This window comes from Balaenoptera ricei, assembly GCF_028023285.1.
Source record: "Balaenoptera ricei isolate mBalRic1 chromosome 7 unlocalized genomic scaffold, mBalRic1.hap2 SUPER_6_unloc_1, whole genome shotgun sequence".
Lineage (NCBI taxonomy): Eukaryota > Metazoa > Chordata > Mammalia > Artiodactyla > Balaenopteridae > Balaenoptera > Balaenoptera ricei.
Genome location: NW_026777444.1, coordinates 245,701 through 260,902, shown reverse-complemented (window position 1 = coordinate 260,902; position 15,202 = coordinate 245,701). Strand labels below are relative to the sequence as shown.

The following is a 15,202-nucleotide window of genomic DNA, read 5'->3' as shown; positions in this document are numbered from 1 at the left end:
TGTCTGTGCTCCCCGGCTAAGCGCACGTCCATCAGGACCCTGCCCCATCTTTCCACCCAGATGGTGCCCAATCCAGTGGGTGGTCTTCATCCCTCCTCTTCTGCTTTCACAGTCTCACCAGCTCCCTCCCCTTGACCCTGGCCCTGGACACCCCTGCCTGTTTTTCTGCCCCCACCCTTGACCCAAGGTCTCAGGGGCGTGTCCTCAGCCTCTCCTCTTCTCATGGGAGCCTCCTCCCCGGCCGTCTTGCTCTCACATGGTGGGGGGGGGGGGTCCCACCTTCTCAGTCATCTCTGCTCCGTGACACCCGCACTCACCTCACTGGCTCCAGGTCTGCTTACCAGTGGCCCACCCGACATCTCGCCTGTCCTTAGGCCCCACGTATCCTGGGCTGAACGCGTAATGCTCCCTCTCCACCCACACCTGGACCCCCACTGCCCCCATTGGGGGAGGCCCCTGCCTGCCCTCCTCTGAGGGTCCAGCATCATTTACCTCTCACTTGTATATGACGGAAACTTAAGGGACCTGTGCCCCGGATGGCGCAAGATGCAGGGTGCCGCGGGCCCTACTGCAGATGGACTTTCCTTAAAGCCTCTGCGTCCACTGGGACACAGGAGGCCCAGAGGGGTCCCCAGACTCGCCCACCAGGTCACCACGAGCAAGGGGAAGACTGGAATTTGACGGGGTCCTGAGCCCAAACCTGTGCTCCTCCCCTGCTTCATGACTTCCCAGGCATCATATCCTTGGTTCAAGGGACCGCTTGGCTCTGTGCCTGCACCTGGAAGAGGCCAGAGCTGCCTGAGCCTTAGGGCCCAGCGCCTGGCAGCAAGGAGGCAGCAAGAGCCAGAGAACTCCAAGGAGTGCCAGCACCCCCCCGGGGAGCAGCAGTACCTCCTATGAGGCTGGCAGCGGGTGGTGGAGGTGACAGCACCTGTCCCGAGTCTGGTAACATGGCTGCCATCTGCAGTCAGGATTTTCTTCTCCATCCGAGAAGACATCTCTAAGAAGAAAATAGCTCTGCAATCCCTGAGCAGCCTCCGGGCAGGCGTGTGTAGGTGCCAGGAGCCCAAAGCAGAGATAAGAGTGTGTGCTGACCTTTTCAGCTGGCTGGGTTCTCAGCTGGCGCTCAGTGTCGTGGGCATTTAGGGCAGACAGAGCCAAGAGCCAGGCTGGGCCCTGACATTGGGTAGGTCCTTACAGGGGAGGGGGTCTCGGCAGGTCGGGAGCCAGGGTGTCGCTTTATTGCAAGACCAGCAGGGTCCACTAAGATGCTGTGCCCACCTCTCCCTGCTCCCCCTTACTCTCCCCTACACCCCCAGCCCAAACACAAAGGCCTTCTGAGCCTCCTGACTTTGGGATCCCAGGCAAGTCTCTGCAGGGGACCGCTCCCACCTCCCACCCGCCCCCAGTGTCTTCCTCTGGGCCACCTGCCTCTCCAAATCTCAAGGCTCTTTCAAGGCCAAGTTCAGTTAGTCAATTCTGTTTAATTCAAAAAGCATTTGGATGTTTATGGAAGGCCTACTGGTTAGCCTGTTGCGAAGGCTATTAAGTGGTACAGCCAGGACTTGAACTTGAGTCTGTCTGAGCCCTAAGAGCAGGACGTCTTCCTTCCCACTGCTGCTTCCCTACTCCTGTCTTCTGCTGAGAGCCTGCTTATCTGGAGCAGCCACAACCCCCTGCCCTCCTTAACTTATACCCACTTATGTCTAATGGATATAAACCTGTTAGAATTGTTTCGAGACCAAGAGTCCAGGGGCACTGAGTAAGGAAGGGCCTTTTCTGTGGATGAATTATACACTACTTAGTGCAAGGCCTCTGAGGCTTAGGTCTGGGGGCTCAGGGACTTCTTGTCTCTTTCTGGGTTCCTGGCTGCAGTTGATAGACAGTTGCCCTGAGAGGTGAGGGATCTCCTGATGCGTGCGGTTTGTTCCACACTTAAAAAGTACCGACGGTAGATAATTCAGTGTGATAGAACGCTAGTAATCGGGACTAGCGTTTGTGTCTTCTCTCCACCCCCTCTATTTTTCCCCCGTTTGCCAGTCCTCTGCCAGCAGCTGAACCCCGACGGCAGGCACAGAGAATTCTCCATGAGCCTCGGCCTCAAGAACAGCAAATCTGAGGGGCTCTGTGACAGGCAGTTTCTTCATCTGGTTGCAGGCATTCATCAGTGTGCAAATACCCCACCATCCAAACCTCAGGGACCTCACCAGCCAGGAGGAGGGACTCGCAAGCATGGGGCTGGCATCTCAGGATGGTAAGGGCTTCAAGAGAGGTCAGCTCTAGATGCTTCTTCCTGCCCCTGGGGGAAGAGAGGCCGGGAAGGCTTCCTGGAGGAGGCATGCCTGCGCTGGGTGTTGAGGGATGAATAAGAGTTCACTAGGCAGAAAAGCAGGGCATAGAAAAAGAACATGAGCACAGTCAGAGGTTGGGGTGGCAGCTGAAACAGTGTGAATCCGGAAACCGTTGATGGTTTTGCTGAGGGGACCTTCTTCAGCAGCTTCTCCTGAAGCATCGTACCCTAGAAAGACCAGGGTTGACCAAGGCAGGTGAAGGAAAGATTCCAGGATGTCCCTTTTGCCTTCTGTCTGGTTTTCTCAGCTGTGTCTGTGTTCCCTCTGGCTCCCTGAGAATCAGGACAGTGGAATGAGGGTGGGTTTTTGGACCGGTTTCCCTTCCCCTCAACCACCCAGGCCCTGCTTTCCCAGCTAGTGTGAACCCTCAGCTGTTGCCCTCGTATTTGCTGAATTCACAGCGCCTGGGCTCTGGGGCCCTGTTAGGGGGACTCTGAGCTTCCATCCTGGTTGGATACCCTGGAAGCCTGAGAGGGTTAAACCGCCGAGCCAGCTGGGGAGCGTCAGTCCCCTCTCCTGGCGGTAACGTCAGAGGCTGACGCCGGGGACGACAGAGCTGCCTGGAGGCTCTCTCTGGGGTGGACTCCGGCCGGGACCCCGTAGGTAGGCTGGCTGCGGATGTACGGGCCTCCGGACGCCCACGGGGACGGCCAGCATATGGATCCTGGTGGCCTGTGTGTCTGGCTTCTTCTCTGGGAATTCCTTCCACGGTGGCCAAAACTTCAGTGGGGAAGGAGAGGGTGTGGGTGCTGGAGGAGGGGGCTTCTCCTTCTGGCGGGGAGGGACTGGCTTTTCCTTAAACAGACACTCAGCATCCCCTCGGCGAGGGGCCCGTGTCTCTTAAGTGGCGGAGAGAAGCACGGAGGATGGCTGCCCTGTGGCCCTGGGGACCTGGAGGAGGAGGTGCTCCGTCCGACCCGGCCTGCCAGAGGAGCAACCCCTCAGTTGGCTGCAGTGCCTGTTTTCTCAACCTGTCTGTGATCGGGAGGCCTTCCGACGGGGCGGCCGGGTACCGCCTCAGGGCCTAGTGCGTGGCCTCGCCGAGACCCGGGAGCCCCCCTCTCCCGGGGAAATGGGGAAAGTGTGTGCGGGGCCCAGAGCACCCGGCCCGGCCATGCCGCCACCAGGCTGTGACGGGGACAGCGTTTCCTGGGGGCGTCTGTGCCGGGGAGGCGCCCGCGGATGCAAAGGGGTGAACGCGCCCGGTGGTTCAGTGGCTCCTGGGCTTCGTGGATTGAGTTTCTTTCACCTGGTACGTGGTGTGTTTTTCTGCGTTGACTGGAGGTTGGGAAGAAATGTCCAAATTAGGGATGGGCCCGTGGCTTAGCCGAGCGGCATAGAGAGTGAACTTCCACCGTGGAAGAAATGTCAGATCCCAAGACGGAAATCCCAGCTTTGGGGAGGGTGTTCGGTCTGGCCTAGGCTGTCAGACCCATGGAGGGGCTGGTAAACTAGTGTCCGGCGGGGCACCCGACCCCCGACCCAGCCTCACAGGTGTGGGGTGGGGCCCACTTGGACACCTGGCTGAGAGCCAGGCATGAGGATGAGCGGGGAAGCTTTGGGGGGCCAGGGAGGGCAGGCACACTCTGGGGGGAATGCCTGGCCCCCTCCGCCTTCCTTCATTCTTCCTTCTTCATTAAGTGGATGGTAGGCTGGCTTGCGTCCCTTTTGTCCGCTCTGTCCCAACCAGCCCTTTACGAGGTGGCCCGAGTCTGTGCAATGACCCCCAGAGGCAGGCGCAATCCCATTTTACAGACGGGGCAGCCGAGGTTCTTCAGTGTCAGGTGACCTGCCCCGCCGGACAACGCTGGGACGCGGTCAAGCTGAGCCTCCCCTGCGCCGCGCCACCATCCGCGCGTGGAACCCAGTGGGGGTTTTCGGGCTTTGACTCCACGGGCCAGAGGGGAGGGTTGCCTCGGGGAAGTGGGCTGCTGGTCCATCGGTGTTTGCTGTGTCCCGTGCCTCCGACTTGGAGAGGAGGCTGCTGTGGCTCAGACCGGGCCTCGCCCAAGTTCTTTTTTATTTTTTAAAATTCTTTGGCCGTGCCTTGCGGCATGTGGGATCTTAGTTGCCTGACCAGGGATCGAACGTGCGCCCCCTGCAGTGGAAGCGCGGAGTCTTAACTACTGGACCACCAGGGAAGTCCCTAGTTCAAGTTCTTGCTCTGCTACTGACCAGCTGGACGGGACTTGGAGCACATAGCTTCGCCTCTCTGGGCCTCAGGGTCCCACCTGCAAAGCACCCACCTGCTGGGGGCCTGGATTATCGTAGGCTGTTCTCAGCGAAGCAGTTGGAACAGTTTCTGGCCGGCGACACGCCCACAGAAGTGTGTGGGTGAGAACGGCCTTCCAGAGGGAGCACCCTGGTCCCTCATACATGAGGCCGTGGGCGCAGTGCTAACCCTGAACACAGTAGGTGCTCCGGGCAGCGCCGGGGACAGGCGTGGGCTGTGGCTCAGGGCACGTGGACAGAATGGATTTGGAAGCATGTTAGCAGGCAGCCTGGTGGGCCGAGGGCTCCAGAACCTCTGTGTCCCCGCCAGCTTCGGAGCCTTGCCCCCATCATGGGAACTCTTTGCACCCACTTGCCACAATTAATCTGAGAGACATGGTGGCCCCCGCCTTCCCTGAGTACATGGCTGAAGGTCATAAGGGCAGCACACAGGGCTGCTTCTGCAAATTACATGTTTGCCTTTTTTTTTTTTTTTTTGGCTGCGCCTCGCGGCTTGAGGGATCTCAGTTCCCTGATCAGGGATTGAACCTGGGCCCCAGCAGTGAAAGTGCCGTGTCCTAACCACTGGACCGCCAGGGAACTCCCTTGCGTGTTTAGCATTTTCCTGATTATTAAAGCAATCTGAAGATTTGATTAACGCAGAAAAGCACAGTGAACGTGATCACACTCTTCCTTGATTCTCCCTCCCATCATTCAAGTGTTAGCATATTTTTTTCCCAGTTCTTTTCATTTCTTTTTTCAGTGTTAGGTTCAGTGAAGGAAATTTTAAAAACAAGTCCTTGGGCTTTTGGAACTCAAAGCTTCAGAGGAAATGTAGAATGCAACCCAAAGGACGAATTTCCTGTCTGATTTTATTTTCAATAGACGCCAAATCCATCTGCTGCGCCTTACCCTGGCTCTTCTGCAGGGACCCCCAGATTTCCCTCCTTGCCCAGTGGGCATCTCCACAGAGTGGTCCCCGAGAGACAGCCCAAAAGGGTGTTGGGGGAGACACCTGGCAGGTGGGCCCAGCGTTTGCAGTGAGCGGCAGGTGAAGGATGGGCAGGCATCCCTCCTGGGACGCCCGCTCCCGCCCCTGCTGGTGGCCTGTGTTTCCAGGATGAGGCAGCGTTTGACATGCAGCGGGCTGCACCCCGTCTTTGGTATGCCGTTTTGTCCCTGGACTTAATGAGTTCTGCAGGGACGCGCCACTGTAGCTAAAGATCATTTACCTGAATTGCTTTTTAATTTCTGCCATGGGGAGCTGCCCCTGGCGCAGTATAATTACAGGATAATTTACAGCAATCCCAAATCTATAAATTTAACCATGCTGGGTTGGGGGAAGGGACCAGAGCTATGTGAGGGGTGGGGGCAGAGGACACCCCCCATTGTTAAATTAGCCTCCATTTCTGGGTGCAGGTTCCAGGTACTGGGTGAGCATGGAAGAGGCAGAGAGGGATGCTTCTTGCCCAATAGATGCTGAAGTTTCCTTTAACACCAAGGACGAGTTCGTCTTGAGCTGGCCTGTGGGAGAGGACATGTGTGTGATTTCACATCTCTTCTGATCTGCCCGCGTGGAGCAGTTTTGCTGCAGGGCCTGGGGAGGTGGGTGGCCAGGGGCCGTATGTGAAACACATGGCATTGGAAGGCAGGGTTCAGAAGGCTCCCCTGATTCTTTTAGCACAAACCCTCCCCCCATCCCGCCACCGCAGGCTCAGGAGAGGAGAGATGGTCCTCGGGGCGGGGCGCAGGGGTGCTAGGGGGTCACCCGGACACTGCTCCTGGCTGGGGGCTGATGGAGTTGGTGGCGGCCCTGTGAGGGTGGAGGGGACAGTGCCGAGGCCTCAGGAGAAGTGAGGGGCTTTCCTCTCTGCGCCCACCTTGTGAGACCCACCCTCTGTGCCCACGGAAGGATATACACGTGTGGTGGCCCTTAGTTTTCCGTGTCATCGGGTAATTTGCTCCTTTCCGCTGAAACCACCCACAGAGCAAAATATCCATATTTTCTTTGCACAAAGGCAGTTTCTTAATTAACAGAATTCCGTGTTGAATTAACTTTATATAATAAGGAAAAAATAGGCTTTTCTCATTTATTGGTTATAGAAATCTAAATGTTCATATCTTGGGTGTTTTATACTGGAATAATGGTTTTTTTTAATAGCGGTGGGAGGCCACAGCCATAGCCAAAAAGCTGTGGAGCTTAGGTTCAGAGAGGTTAAGTCACCTACCCCGCATCCCACAGCTGGTGGGAGGAGATAAGGCATCTGAATAACTCACCTACCCCCAGTTCACTGCCAGGCTGTCCAGTGGGAGCGATGGGAGGAGCAAGGAACAAACAAGAATTCATCTTTTCCTGGAACCTGAGGCAGGCGGTGGGGGCAGTGGGTAAGTGTCTGTCTTGATGGTTCTCAGCAGAGCTTGTTGTAGGTTGGTGCCCCCGGGGTGCCCTCCCCACAAGGATGTGCAGCCCCTGTCTCACACCAGGCGTTGCCCCTCTCCCCGAGGAGGCTGGTGGTCCTCAGGCCTGGCTCTTATGCCCATGGGCGCTGGGCCTCAGAGGTGGCGGAACCGTGGCTGCAGAGGGACCCTCCAAATACTCCAGCCTGTGCCCCTCACTCTCTCTGGCTAGAAACCCTTTCCTGCCCCCTCGGTCTACACCAGCGCCTCTGCAGCTAGCCCTGAGAGGGTGTTCTAAGTGCTCTTTGAGGGTCTGAGCCCACCTGGGGGGCTTGGCTGTGAGCTAAGACGTCCCTACGGCATGATGTCCAAACCACAGGGAGTCATCAGGACTCGAATCCGCCTTGTCAGCGACACCACTGAGAGGGACGACCCACGGCGTTTCTCACGGTGGAGCCCACAGGCCTCTGGCCCCATAGTGTGACGTGAGGGTTGGGGGAGAATTAAAGACCCCGCTTAGAGTCGGAGAGAATTTACTGCTTTTGAAGGAGGCTGCTCATCCCTCAGGTTAGAAGCGTAGGCCCACGGGATAGAGCCCCTGACCTGGCCCTGTCCACCTCTCACCTGCAGTAGTAGGCTGCAGCTGCAGCCACTCACCTGCAGTAGCGCCCTAAGGCACCCATCCCATCCTTTGCCTGCCGCCTCCAGGAAGCCCTCCCTGATTGCAGCCCTCCCCCACTTGCCCCTTCCCCGTGCGTCTCTTTGCCCTCAGAGTCCTGTTGTGTCCCCTCCTGCAGTGTTCTGGCCGGGAGATGTCTGGATAACTGGGCGGAGGACCACAGGGATGCCCCCTTCCCTTGTCTGTTCTGGTTCACAGCTGTCCCCTGCACGAGCCTGGGCAGCTCAGAGCTTTGCACTCCGGCTGTGGCCCAGCAGTGTCCTGGCGACAGCAGGATGGGGGTGCTGAGAAGCCCACGGGCCCTTGTGCCTGGGCACTACAAGAGGCGGCTGCCTTTGTTATGACAGAGCAGGGCCTTGGGCCTCGGCCAGGCTCTGTCCAGAGACAGCTGTGATGCTTACGGCCAGCCCGGCGGGCGGGTTGGGTGGGAGCCTGTGGCCGAGCTGGCTGCGGATGCAGAGACACCGCTGGGGATGCAGGGGGCGTGGTCTCCATCAGGTCACGTCCACTCCCGCCTCCCGATTCAGGAGCTCCTGGGCCACCTTGTACCTCTGTTGTCTGCACGTGGAGTTTTCTTGCGCGGGCCTCTGAACTCAGTCAGCTCCCTCGGGGGCTGCTTGCCTAGGGACAGCGTGTCTGCATACCGAGGAGTCCCCTGAACCGGACTGGTGAGGGGACAGGTCCACCCGCGTGGGGTCTTCTTGAGGATGATTTGGGCTGGTGGAGATTTTTGTCCTGTGTCCAGACTCTAGCCTCGAGTCCCTGCAAAAGATGGGAATCCCCTCTATTCCTGTTTACACATTAGGCACCCGAGACCCAGAGAGAGCAGGTGCTCTGGGTCACGCAGGTGGGAGAGGTGGATTTGGACCCAAGCCCGTAGGATTTCAGAGCCTGTGGCCTCTCCAGGTCACCGCAGGGAATGATTTGAGAATCGGGCAGTTAATTCTCTCTGTAGTTATGTAATGCCCCAGTGATAACCTTTGGAGCCCATTTCAGATCAGCACCACACCCCCTCCCTGTGCCCCTCTCTGTGCCCCTCCCCGGCCCCCTCCCTCAGACGCTGGCACATTCTTCCCCGTGACCTCCTTGGAGCTGTGTCTGCCCACACCTCAGCTTCCAGGACCAGTGGGGTCCCACCATCTCGTTTTCTCATCCTGAGTCCATGAGGGACCACTGTGTCCCCAGTCTCCAGAACAGTGCCTGGCACTGTTCATGTTCATAAATGTTTGTCAGGTGAATCAGTGATCAGATGAGTGCTTCAGGGACTCGTCCAGAGCCAGCCCAGAAATGCAAACCTCTGGCCCTGTTGTCCTGCCCCATCGGCATCCTCTTTCAGGCTGGTGGGCTGGCCCACGTGCAAGTTTCTGCGGATCCTTCTTGCTCAGTGGTGAACCCAGCCTACCTGAGCCAGGGCTTCTGCTTGGAGAGGCTGATGGAGAATCGGGAGGATCACACTCTCTGGGATGGCCACTCTCAAAACCCAGAAAATATTACGTGTTGGCGAGGACATGGAGAATTTGGAACCTTAGTGCATTGCTGTTGGGAATGTAAAATGGTGCAGACACTGTGGAAAACAGTCTGACAGTTCCTCAAAAGATTAAACCTAGAATTATATGATCTGGCACTGCCACTCCTGGGTATATACCCAAAAGAAATGTAAGCTCTGTATACCCATGTCCATAGCAGCATTAACCACAATAGCCAAAAGGTGGAAGCAACCCAGGTGTCCGTAGACAGATCAATAGATCCACAGAGTGTGGTCTGTAACATACAATAGAGTATTATTCAGCCTTGAAAAGGGAGGAAATCCTGACACAGTCTACTCTCTGGATGAGCCTTGAGGACATTATGGTGAGTGAAATCACCCAGTCACAAGAGGACAAATATTTCATGATTCCACTTATATGAGGTCCCCAGAGAAGTCACATTCACAGAGGCAGAAAGTAGAAGGGTGGGTGCCAGGGGCTGGGGGAGGGGGCACCGATGAGTTATTGTTTCATGGGAATAGAGTTGCAGCTTGGGACTGTGAAAAGAGTTCTAGAGATGGATGGTGGTGGTGGTGGTGGTGGCACAAAGTCAATGTACTTAATGCCACTGAACTGTACCCTTAAAAACAGTTAAAAGGAAACATTTTGTGCTATGTGTATTTTAGCACAATTTTCAAAATTAAATAATAGTAAAGAAAAACAATGAGTGGGGAGCCAGATCCAAAGACCCATGGACTTAAAAAAAATTTATTTTACTGAAGTCTACTTGGTTTACAATGTTGTGTTAATTTCTGCTGTACAGAAAAGTGACTCATTTATACCTATATGTACATTCTTTTTCATGTTCTTTTCCATTATGGTTTATCATAGGATATTGAATATAGTTCCCCGTGCTCTGCAGTAGGACCTTGTTGTGTATCTATTCTCTATACAATAGTTTGCATCTGCTAATCCTAAACTCCCAGTCCCTCCCTCCCCCATGCGCCCCCTTGGCAACCCACAAGTCTCTGTTCCCTGTGCAATTCTCATGGACTTTTAAAGCTGGGGCAAACATGGGGCCCCGATCCACCTACCAACCTTGCTTTACAGACAAGGACAGCTGGCTGGGACCCTGCCCCGGCTTTCCCGAGGAAGTGTTCTTTGGGACTCCAGGCCATTGTTCCAGGGGAGCAGCCCCTGTCTGAAACCCTTTGCCTTGAGACTTCCATGACATGGAGCTCTCAACCCCAGACAGACGACGTTAAGGGAAACGTGGAAAATATGTTGGTTTGCGAAATTTAAATCTGATTTTTTTTTTTTTCTTCTCTGTGAAAAGAATTAAAATCCAGCAGAAGCTTATTACAGGCGGGCTGAGGTTATTTTGGGAAGCAGCAATTAACGGTTTTATACTTTTCCTCTCCTTTTTGCCCTTGCTGCCCGCACAGGTCTGGGAAGCTATTAAACCTTCACCCAGCCTGCAGCCCAGAGGAATCTGTCCTGCCCTGTTTCTCCTCCACTTGCACGCCTGGGGAAAGAAAAGAGAGTTCCATTCCTATTAATTACAGCCTAATCCTCTCAGTAAGCACTTGGCGAATATGTTCGGAGCTGAGGTTTAAAGCCCTCTTCTGAACAGAAGAGTGAAATGAAAGGAAGCATGTGTTTGGTCGGACGCTGTAATTTGCCACGTCATCCCCTTGTCTTGCTGCTAAAATGGATGCTCTGCCGAGGCCGCGGCTTCCAGCTGCCCCAGATCAGTGTCCACGGTCACACCCTCCCCGGGAGGCCACCTCGCCCCTCCAGGCTGAGGCCGCTGGGCTCGGGAGAGGCAGGCAGCACACACACACACACACGCACTCACACGGTCTCACATGCGTGTGGATGTGGACAGCAGGGTGCTAGTTCAGTAAACTAGCTCTTTCTATGTGGGCCCATCGCGGGAGTCTCTGAGTGTATTTCTGACCACGGTTTGTATCTTTTTTTTTTTTTTGGCGGCAAGGCATGTGGGATCTTAGTTCCCTGACCAGGGATCGAACTTGCGCCCTCTGCTTTGGAAGCGCGGAGTCTTAACCACTGGACCACCAGGGAAGTCCCGTGGTCTGTGTTTTTATGAGGCCAATTGACTCAATGATGCTTCAGTGATTAAGCCCTCAGGCCCGGGAGTTGGACGGACTTGGGTTGAGCCTCAGCCCATCCGCTTCCTGGCTTTGTTCCGCAAGCAGAGCGAGCCCCCAGCCTCAGCTTCCCGTCTGTAAATGGGGATCACAAAGTGTTGACCTCATAGGATGCTTGCTAACTGTCTTCCACGAGGTCTTATCTGCGTCGGTCAATATCATCCTCATTCTCTACACTTGCGTGGTGCCCAGGGTCCCATCGCTTCCCTGGGTGCCTCGTGACTGGGGATGGGGACGAGGGCCTGGGGTGGAGGACGGCCTGCCCCCTCCAGGCTGGCTGCAGCAGGGGGCTGTGTGGGCTGGAGAGCCTGCATGCTGGCCAGGACCCTTTCCTGGGGGGCCTCCTTCCTGGGGGCTTCGGGGTGCCCAGAGGCAAGCACGGGGCCCTTTGAGCCAGCCCTGTGCTGGGCACTCGGAAGGAACGGGTGTGGCGGGCGGTAGGCACGTGTGTCGGGGAAGGGCGACGTGAGCCTGTGTGTGTGCCCTTGTGCAACGTGCTTACAAGAGGTAGCTTTCGAGCGGAAGTGCTTTGGGTGAAAATTGTGGCAGGTTTGGAGGTCAGCGTTTGCTGTCGCCTGGGGGGAGTCCGGTTGTGGCGGTGGCCTTTCCGATCAGCCACCAGACCCTGGGCAGGTCACAAGCCATCTCCATCCTCAGTCCGAGTACCTGCCATCCAGGAGGACAAGGGTTGGGCTGGCTTCTAGGTGCAGCCACGTGGGCCGTGCAGTGCCACCCTCAGGGACCTGGTGTCCCTCCTGTGTCGCCTGTCTGACTTAATGGCTTAGCTCCCTGTGCCCTTGGAGGGTCCCACCCTGGCCTCTGCCCCGCGCCATGCCCGAGGCCCTGGAAGGTCCCCAGCCCTGGGGTGTTGGATGCGCAGAGCGGTGTCTGGGCTCCCCCAGGTGGCAGGTTGCTCAGCCTGTGTGTGTGTGTGTGTGTGTGTGTGTGTGCGCACGCACGCGCGCGCGTGAGTTTGGGCTGCAAAGACACATGCAGACTACAGGCACCTGCCAGGTTGCACCCCATCCGTGGGGGAGGGCCGCATGGTGCTGGCGACACGTGTGCAGCCCAGCGTGGACCTGGGGGCCCATTTCAACCCGGCAAGGCTGGCCGCGCTCAGGGCAGCCGGGGGACGGCGGGCTCGTCTCCTGGGGCTCCTGTGGGCCAGGCCAGGGCCGTGTACTGCGGAGGGAACACGAAGGTGGGGGGCGAGTTCTCTGTCCAGGACCCTCCCGGCCAGGCCAGCCTGTGGGGCTGCGTCCTCCTGCCTGTGTGTCCCCATCTCAGTCTCTCTGCGTCTCAGGTGGCTGTCCCCACCGCCTATCTCCCGTCCCCACTGTCCTTCTCTGAGTGCGTTGCAGTGCCTGCCGCTAGGTCTGCTTGTCTGTCTGTGCCTGTCCTGCTGTCATTCTGTTTCTCTCATTCACTTCCTGTCCCTGTATCCCTCTCCATCCCCCGGTTTCACTGCCTCGCTCTCTGCCTGTCTTTTCTCCTGGGCAGTCTCTCTGTTTCTCTGTTATTCCTTTTCTTCCTACCAGTCTCACTTCCTCTCTCACTCTGTTTGTCTCTGGCCCATTTAAAAAAAAATTTTTTTTTATTTATTTACTTATTTATTTGGCTGTGCCGGATCTTAGTTGCGGCACGCATATGGGATCTAGTTCCCTGACAGGCAGTGCCGAGTCTTAACCACTCGACTGCCAGGGAAGTCCCTGTCTCTGACCCTTCTCTCCCCACATCTGCCTCTCTCTGCACGCGGAGGTCCGTCCTGAGTGGCGGTGGGCCCTGTCCCGATGCCTGGCCTTCCCTCTGCTGGGCCTCTCGAGCACACTTGAAGTTCCTTGAGGTCATTCAGTCCAGGCCCCTGGTAACTGTCCTGCTTGGGCAGTCGGCTGGCGCTCCTCCAAGGAAGACCACGGTGCAGTGACCTCGCTGTGTTGGGGACGGGTGCCTGCCAGGATGCCAGCCTAGGCCAGGGCAGCCCCTGGCTTTTCCCGAGAGACAGGCTGCATGCATCACAGCCCGACAGGCTCACGCTCAGGATGGAAAGGCTTGGCTCGGAGTAGTTTTATTCTGTACTTTTTTTTCGGTTGGGGGTGGTATTGAGCAAAATAATAGTTTCCATTCGGAGAGCGTCTTCAGTGTTCCTGAACCCATGGAAAGAGCTTTATGTTATTGTCTCTGATTGTCACGGTCCCTGAGGATTCGTGTCGTTGTCCCCTGTGATAGTGGCAGAGAGAGGGATGGGAAGGGAGGTGGTACACACGCTGGTGGCTGGGAGCTCAGATTTGAATCCCGCTTGGACACTTACGAAGTCCTGAGCCTCCCCAGGCTTCGGTGTCTTCATCTGTAAATGGGGGGTGAGTTGTGATTCTTGCCTCCCAGGGCTGATATTGGAGGTCCCTGAGGCCATGCTTATAACATGCCAGCCTGTAGTAAGGATTCTCTAAATGCTGCCAGCATCGGGGAGATTGGGAATATTGTTGCCCGAAGTGTGAGCCAGTGAAGGGACTGGTGGGATGGCCCCTGCTGGGCCGAGTCCGCCGCGGTACCCGGCGGAGGGACACAGCCCTTACAGGCGCCGCAGTGAGTTCTTGTTGGCTGGTTCTCCCAACCGACAGTGAAAAACCAGGCCATCGTGTGGCGTTTGCCTGGTGATGAGGGAATCACCGTGGATGGGGCCCCCGTTCGTGCCTGCCCGGTCCAGGGGCTCCAGGCCTCTCCTCCTCCACGGGGCTGACCCAGCCCGCGTGCCAGGAGAGCCAGCTCCAGGTAGCTGGGAGCGCAGACCTCCCTCGCCTTCTCCTCCAGGGCACTCGAGGTCGGACAGCGGCCGTCCACCAGAATCGTGGCTGTTTGGGGATGGTCTTTGTGTCTGCCCTTGAAGGGAACCATGCGTCCACCTCTCAGGCCCCTCGGGCACCGCCCCTGCCTCCAGGGTGCGCCTGGCTGTGACTCTGTGCAGTGTGTTTGGGTAGCTGGAAAGTAAACGACTTGCCGTTCTGAAGGGCAGCTCTGCCCCCCACCCCCGGCTGTGTGACCTGGACAGGTCACTTCACTGCCTGAGCCTTGGGAGGGAGGACACCTGGGCTGAGTCAGGTGGCGGCTGGCCTGGGGGGAGGGGCCCTCCTTGGGGCAGCAGCCGGTTAGAAACTCCTGAAACTCTGTGTCCTAACGTCTGGAAAGATCGGGACAGCTGGAAGAAATACCCTCCCCCCGAAGGCACGGTGATAGGACAGTGTGTGTTCAGGCGGCAGGTCACAGAGAGGCTTGGGACCGGGAACCTGGGTTTGCAGCCCTGTCTGCTGTTCCCTGGGCTCCGTGTGACCCATTTCCCACTCTGCAGGACCCAGAAGGTCAGGGTTGTCATGAGATTGGCTGGATGCGTAGGTCCCCTCCTGTGTGCTGCTCCCCTCGGAGCCCTTTGCTCCCTGTGGACAGGGGTGTGCAGGCATCCGGCAGCCACTTTGTGCCGTGGAGGTCACCTCCCTCCAGGCCGCTGGTTGCCAGTGGGGAGCTGAGGACTGCCAAGGCCCCTGGGCTAGCAGGATCTTTCGGCTCTCCCTTCCTCCTCACTGGCGGGTAGGAAATATGCAGGCCATTTAGGGACACTCAGCATTTGAATTTCAGATGCTCTTTCAATAGAATCCACAAACCAAGATTTAGAATTCAGTTGGAAACCAATTCTCAGGCCTTCCAAAGCCGTCTTAGTCCTTAAAACTAGCAAGTAGCACGTAAGGGGTCTGTCGTTGGCTTGTCTGGCCAGGCTGAGGTCAACAGTGTGTTGGCCTACTTCTCGGTCGGATTCAACGTGACTGTGAATGCCAGTGCACGGCTCTGGGGGTGCGCCCCTCTCAGACCATCACACTCCGGGTCCTCTGCAGAATGTACAATCATGTTCTAAAATGTAGATTTTAGTAAATATTATTC

The 15,202-nt window shown here is 56.8% G+C and overlaps 1 protein-coding gene across 1 annotated transcript in view; it reads left to right on the top strand.

Annotated features, from left to right (window-relative positions):
- GLI2 (GLI family zinc finger 2) overlaps positions 1-15,202 on the top strand; it is a 254,483-nt gene that overhangs the window by 84,384 nt on the left and 154,897 nt on the right. The gene's annotated exons all lie outside the window — the stretch shown is intronic.